Here is a 6,350-nt window from a genome sequence, read left to right on the forward strand (position 1 = left end):
AGGCCGTGGTCACTCCCGGATACCGCCCAGGCCGCTGTGTGCCCCGGAGAGGTAAGCGAGGGTTTCCCTGCGCAAACGACGGGGTTGGCGTGGACTGGAGGAGCCTCCAGGCTGTCTGGCGGCAGTCCTGCCGAGTCCTAGCAAATCGCAGGGCCCCGGGAGCAGCCGAGCGTCCCTGCGGCAATGTCTTGTGCCACGCAGGGCGGCCGAGCCCGAGGCTGTCTATTGCCCGGTGGTGGAGCCCGTGTGCTTGGATCGATGATGATTCCCCAAAAAACATTCCTTGGAAAAGCTGAACAAAATGAGTGAAAACTCACTCCCGTCTCGCTCATCGGTGACTGAGGTCCGGCACGTTCGCGTGACCCAGCTAGTGTAGGGCCCAGGAAGGTCTTTTCTTCACTCCCATTCCTACACCAGCTAGGGCGGCAGCTCTGGACAGGCACGCAGCCATGGGGGTGGGCCCTGGGACCCTTTCCTTCTTAGTGTGGCACACACGAGCGGTCCAGGGTATGGCTGATGGGTCCGGGGTATCCCTTGTGTGGGGTGGCGGAGTAGAGACGCATGAGGTGATTGCAGTGAAGCTGGAACGTGGTGTGCAGTTGGGCCTAGGAGATGCTCACGCATGCAGGGGACGTGGCAGGTGAGCTTCAGGGTCTCGGGGGCATGAGCCAGGCCTGACTGTGGGAAATGGCCCATTTCCTCTGGTAGGGCGATAGAGATCTATGCAATAGCGTTGCGTGGCTCCGAGTTGCGGGTAGTGCTGCATAGGAGGGGACAGGAAAGGTTGGCAGGGAGTTGGAGCACCCCGGCTCCACGGAGTGCGTGTGCACTGCGGCTTGACAAGGCGCCACCCTGCTGACTTGTGCCCGTCCACGTGGGAGGGGTGTGTGGTGACCTGCCCTCACCCCAGCAGGAAACACAGGGACGGAGCTCACTCCAAGGCCCAGAGATGATCTCCCATTTGTACGCAGTTGGAGAGGAGCCAGAGGCGGTCCTCCTTGCGGGTGGTGTGGTGCCTGGCAGGACCGGGTTTTTGAGTAGACCAGGGACTCCTCCCAGGGAGTCAGCGTGTTGACTTTCCTAAGCAGGTGGTCCCCCCTGGCGTCTGCGAGGGCATTGGCTTAGCAGCTGTTTGAGGGCCTTGCATCCTCAGGGGCGTCCTTGGTTGTCTCCTGGCCAGGGTGCGAGTCCTGTGAAGGCCGGACTTGTGTTCCTGATGATTGTGCTTCCCTTCTTTGCCAGTTCGCTGTCCCCGTGTCCCCCGTGAGAAGCCAGGCGCGCTTTGGGGGAGGCCAGCGTGAACGGTCAGTCGCTTGGTACTTGGAGAGTGCCAGTGGGATGCAGTTGGTGGCACTCGTGGTGGGTTAGGTCCGTCCCTGGTCAGTCCCTGTTGAGCTAGTGTGCTGGGTAGGTCAGGAGAGTCCCCCGGCCTAGGCTCCCCCTTTCCTGAAGCGGTGTCTAGTGAGTCCCGGGTGGTAGGGAGCTGCTCACAGGAATCTGTGTGGCCAGAGGAGTGGAGGGGCTGTGGGAGGAGTTGGGATGCAGACGCATTGCCCGGTGGGGCCCAATTCCTTCCTGGCCTGAGCGCCTGCCTGGTGTGCAGGCAGTGAATACATGCGTGTGATTGACCTTGTGGTGTGCATCGAGGCCCCAAGCGGGCGAGAGGCAGGACCACAGAGCTGTGTTCTTTCCTGGGGACAGGTAGGCTTGGGTTCCCCATTGGCTTGCTCAACACACAAGGCCTGAAGGGGTGCGCTTCCACACGCCAGTGTGAGTTCTCTCAAGAACATACAAGGAAGCGTGGTCCTAAAGGAAGGTCATGCTTCTTAGAGGGCTGCCAGCGTGTGGGCTGTGTCGCCCGTGGTGGAAGCTCTTCCTTTGGCTGTTTCAGGTTGTCCTGTCCACCGGGGTTTCAGTTGGGGGGGAGATTGCTGAGGACGAGCCATGCTAGGGTTCGTCCTGCTTGCTTCTGGGAAGCCAGGGAGGAGCCGTCAGCCAGCCGGGGGTGACTTGAGAGGAAAGAGAGGCCGGCCAGCGGACCCTTGTTTCCTTTCCCTGAGCGTAGGCGCTGCCAGGTGTCCTGTTGTGGAAGGTTTGCACTTGGTGTGAAGGTGGTGTGCAGATGTGGGATTGCAGCCGATGTTTGTGACTTGGCTAGAAGAGAGAGCTTGCCGCCCTGCAAATCACACACACTCATGCACCCGGCCCCTCTCTGGTGTGCGCAGTGGGGCCTAGCCAGGCCCCACTCTCAGAGGGAGCCTGACGGCATGGGAAGAGGAAAGACGCAAAGCCCTTTAGAATGTCAGACAGACGTGCAGGTGAAGTAGAAGATGGTCACTGTGGGCCCCCGAACTTCTCTCATATTGGCATCTGCTTTGTGTCCACGCCACAGGGCTTGATTTGGCGGAAGTCCCCGGTCCACAGGGCAGCGCGGCGTGTGCCCTGGTGGAGGATCGGCGATGGAGGCCGGTCTGCAGGCCGTGGTCACTCCCGGATACCGCCCAGGCCGCTGTGTGCCCCGGAGAGGTAAGCGAGGGTTTCCCTGCGCAAACGACGGGGTTGGCGTGGACTGGAGGAGCCTCCAGGCTGTCTGGCGGCAGTCCTGCCGAGTCCTAGCAAATCGCAGGGCCCCGGGAGCAGCCGAGCGTCCCTGCGGCAATGTCTTGTGCCACGCAGGGCGGCCGAGCCCGAGGCTGTCTATTGCCCGGTGGTGGAGCCCGTGTGCTTGGATCGATGATGATTCCCCAAAAAACATTCCTTGGAAAAGCTGAACAAAATGAGTGAAAACTCACTCCCGTCTCGCTCATCGGTGACTGAGGTCCGGCACGTTCGCGTGACCCAGCTAGTGTAGGGCCCAGGAAGGTCTTTTCTTCACTCCCATTCCTACACCAGCTAGGGCGGCAGCTCTGGACAGGCACGCAGCCATGGGGGTGGGCCCTGGGACCCTTTCCTTCTTAGTGTGGCACACACGAGCGGTCCAGGGTATGGCTGATGGGTCCGGGGTATCCCTTGTGTGGGGTGGCGGAGTAGAGACGCATGAGGTGATTGCAGTGAAGCTGGAACGTGGTGTGCAGTTGGGCCTAGGAGATGCTCACGCATGCAGGGGACGTGGCAGGTGAGCTTCAGGGTCTCGGGGGCATGAGCCAGGCCTGACTGTGGGAAATGGCCCATTTCCTCTGGTAGGGCGATAGAGATCTATGCAATAGCGTTGCGTGGCTCCGAGTTGCGGGTAGTGCTGCATAGGAGGGGACAGGAAAGGTTGGCAGGGAGTTGGAGCACCCCGGCTCCACGGAGTGCGTGTGCACTGCGGCTTGACAAGGCGCCACCCTGCTGACTTGTGCCCGTCCACGTGGGAGGGGTGTGTGGTGACCTGCCCTCACCCCAGCAGGAAACACAGGGACGGAGCTCACTCCAAGGCCCAGAGATGATCTCCCATTTGTACGCAGTTGGAGAGGAGCCAGAGGCGGTCCTCCTTGCGGGTGGTGTGGTGCCTGGCAGGACCGGGTTTTTGAGTAGACCAGGGACTCCTCCCAGGGAGTCAGCGTGTTGACTTTCCTAAGCAGGTGGTCCCCCCTGGCGTCTGCGAGGGCATTGGCTTAGCAGCTGTTTGAGGGCCTTGCATCCTCAGGGGCGTCCTTGGTTGTCTCCTGGCCAGGGTGCGAGTCCTGTGAAGGCCGGACTTGTGTTCCTGATGATTGTGCTTCCCTTCTTTGCCAGTTCGCTGTCCCCGTGTCCCCCGTGAGAAGCCAGGCGCGCTTTGGGGGAGGCCAGCGTGAACGGTCAGTCGCTTGGTACTTGGAGAGTGCCAGTGGGATGCAGTTGGTGGCACTCGTGGTGGGTTAGGTCCGTCCCTGGTCAGTCCCTGTTGAGCTAGTGTGCTGGGTAGGTCAGGAGAGTCCCCCGGCCTAGGCTCCCCCTTTCCTGAAGCGGTGTCTAGTGAGTCCCGGGTGGTAGGGAGCTGCTCACAGGAATCTGTGTGGCCAGAGGAGTGGAGGGGCTGTGGGAGGAGTTGGGATGCAGACGCATTGCCCGGTGGGGCCCAATTCCTTCCTGGCCTGAGCGCCTGCCTGGTGTGCAGGCAGTGAATACATGCGTGTGATTGACCTTGTGGTGTGCATCGAGGCCCCAAGCGGGCGAGAGGCAGGACCACAGAGCTGTGTTCTTTCCTGGGGACAGGTAGGCTTGGGTTCCCCATTGGCTTGCTCAACACACAAGGCCTGAAGGGGTGCGCTTCCACACGCCAGTGTGAGTTCTCTCAAGAACATACAAGGAAGCGTGGTCCTAAAGGAAGGTCATGCTTCTTAGAGGGCTGCCAGCGTGTGGGCTGTGTCGCCCGTGGTGGAAGCTCTTCCTTTGGCTGTTTCAGGTTGTCCTGTCCACCGGGGTTTCAGTTGGGGGGGAGATTGCTGAGGACGAGCCATGCTAGGGTTCGTCCTGCTTGCTTCTGGGAAGCCAGGGAGGAGCCGTCAGCCAGCCGGGGGTGACTTGAGAGGAAAGAGAGGCCGGCCAGCGGACCCTTGTTTCCTTTCCCTGAGCGTAGGCGCTGCCAGGTGTCCTGTTGTGGAAGGTTTGCACTTGGTGTGAAGGTGGTGTGCAGATGTGGGATTGCAGCCGATGTTTGTGACTTGGCTAGAAGAGAGAGCTTGCCGCCCTGCAAATCACACACACTCATGCACCCGGCCCCTCTCTGGTGTGCGCAGTGGGGCCTAGCCAGGCCCCACTCTCAGAGGGAGCCTGACGGCATGGGAAGAGGAAAGACGCAAAGCCCTTTAGAATGTCAGACAGACGTGCAGGTGAAGTAGAAGATGGTCACTGTGGGCCCCCGAACTTCTCTCATATTGGCATCTGCTTTGTGTCCACGCCACAGGGCTTGATTTGGCGGAAGTCCCCGGTCCACAGGGCAGCGCGGCGTGTGCCCTGGTGGAGGATCGGCGATGGAGGCCGGTCTGCAGGCCGTGGTCACTCCCGGATACCGCCCAGGCCGCTGTGTGCCCCGGAGAGGTAAGCGAGGGTTTCCCTGCGCAAACGACGGGGTTGGCGTGGACTGGAGGAGCCTCCAGGCTGTCTGGCGGCAGTCCTGCCGAGTCCTAGCAAATCGCAGGGCCCCGGGAGCAGCCGAGCGTCCCTGCGGCAATGTCTTGTGCCACGCAGGGCGGCCGAGCCCGAGGCTGTCTATTGCCCGGTGGTGGAGCCCGTGTGCTTGGATCGATGATGATTCCCCAAAAAACATTCCTTGGAAAAGCTGAACAAAATGAGTGAAAACTCACTCCCGTCTCGCTCATCGGTGACTGAGGTCCGGCACGTTCGCGTGACCCAGCTAGTGTAGGGCCCAGGAAGGTCTTTTCTTCACTCCCATTCCTACACCAGCTAGGGCGGCAGCTCTGGACAGGCACGCAGCCATGGGGGTGGGCCCTGGGACCCTTTCCTTCTTAGTGTGGCACACACGAGCGGTCCAGGGTATGGCTGATGGGTCCGGGGTATCCCTTGTGTGGGGTGGCGGAGTAGAGACGCATGAGGTGATTGCAGTGAAGCTGGAACGTGGTGTGCAGTTGGGCCTAGGAGATGCTCACGCATGCAGGGGACGTGGCAGGTGAGCTTCAGGGTCTCGGGGGCATGAGCCAGGCCTGACTGTGGGAAATGGCCCATTTCCTCTGGTAGGGCGATAGAGATCTATGCAATAGCGTTGCGTGGCTCCGAGTTGCGGGTAGTGCTGCATAGGAGGGGACAGGAAAGGTTGGCAGGGAGTTGGAGCACCCCGGCTCCACGGAGTGCGTGTGCACTGCGGCTTGACAAGGCGCCACCCTGCTGACTTGTGCCCGTCCACGTGGGAGGGGTGTGTGGTGACCTGCCCTCACCCCAGCAGGAAACACAGGGACGGAGCTCACTCCAAGGCCCAGAGATGATCTCCCATTTGTACGCAGTTGGAGAGGAGCCAGAGGCGGTCCTCCTTGCGGGTGGTGTGGTGCCTGGCAGGACCGGGTTTTTGAGTAGACCAGGGACTCCTCCCAGGGAGTCAGCGTGTTGACTTTCCTAAGCAGGTGGTCCCCCCTGGCGTCTGCGAGGGCATTGGCTTAGCAGCTGTTTGAGGGCCTTGCATCCTCAGGGGCGTCCTTGGTTGTCTCCTGGCCAGGGTGCGAGTCCTGTGAAGGCCGGACTTGTGTTCCTGATGATTGTGCTTCCCTTCTTTGCCAGTTCGCTGTCCCCGTGTCCCCCGTGAGAAGCCAGGCGCGCTTTGGGGGAGGCCAGCGTGAACGGTCAGTCGCTTGGTACTTGGAGAGTGCCAGTGGGATGCAGTTGGTGGCACTCGTGGTGGGTTAGGTCCGTCCCTGGTCAGTCCCTGTTGAGCTAGT

General features: G+C 61.1%; 3 non-coding genes across 3 annotated transcripts; all 3 read left to right on the plus strand.

The window, feature by feature from the left end:
* Positions 1-252: 252 nt before the first annotated feature.
* LOC125339180 lies at positions 253-347 on the plus strand. The gene has a single exon (XR_007208467.1). It is a non-coding gene; the product is annotated as a small nucleolar RNA SNORD116 (small nucleolar RNA).
* A 2,380-nt stretch (positions 348-2,727) lies between these two features.
* Positions 2,728-2,822, plus strand: LOC125339181. Its single transcript, XR_007208468.1, has one exon. It is a non-coding gene; the product is annotated as a small nucleolar RNA SNORD116 (small nucleolar RNA).
* A 2,380-nt stretch (positions 2,823-5,202) lies between these two features.
* LOC125339182 lies at positions 5,203-5,297 on the plus strand. Its single transcript, XR_007208469.1, has one exon. It is a non-coding gene; the product is annotated as a small nucleolar RNA SNORD116 (small nucleolar RNA).
* Positions 5,298-6,350: the final 1,053 nt, after the last annotated feature.

This window comes from Perognathus longimembris, chromosome 20, assembly GCF_023159225.1.
Source record: "Perognathus longimembris pacificus isolate PPM17 chromosome 20, ASM2315922v1, whole genome shotgun sequence".
Taxonomy (NCBI): domain Eukaryota; kingdom Metazoa; phylum Chordata; class Mammalia; order Rodentia; family Heteromyidae; genus Perognathus; species Perognathus longimembris.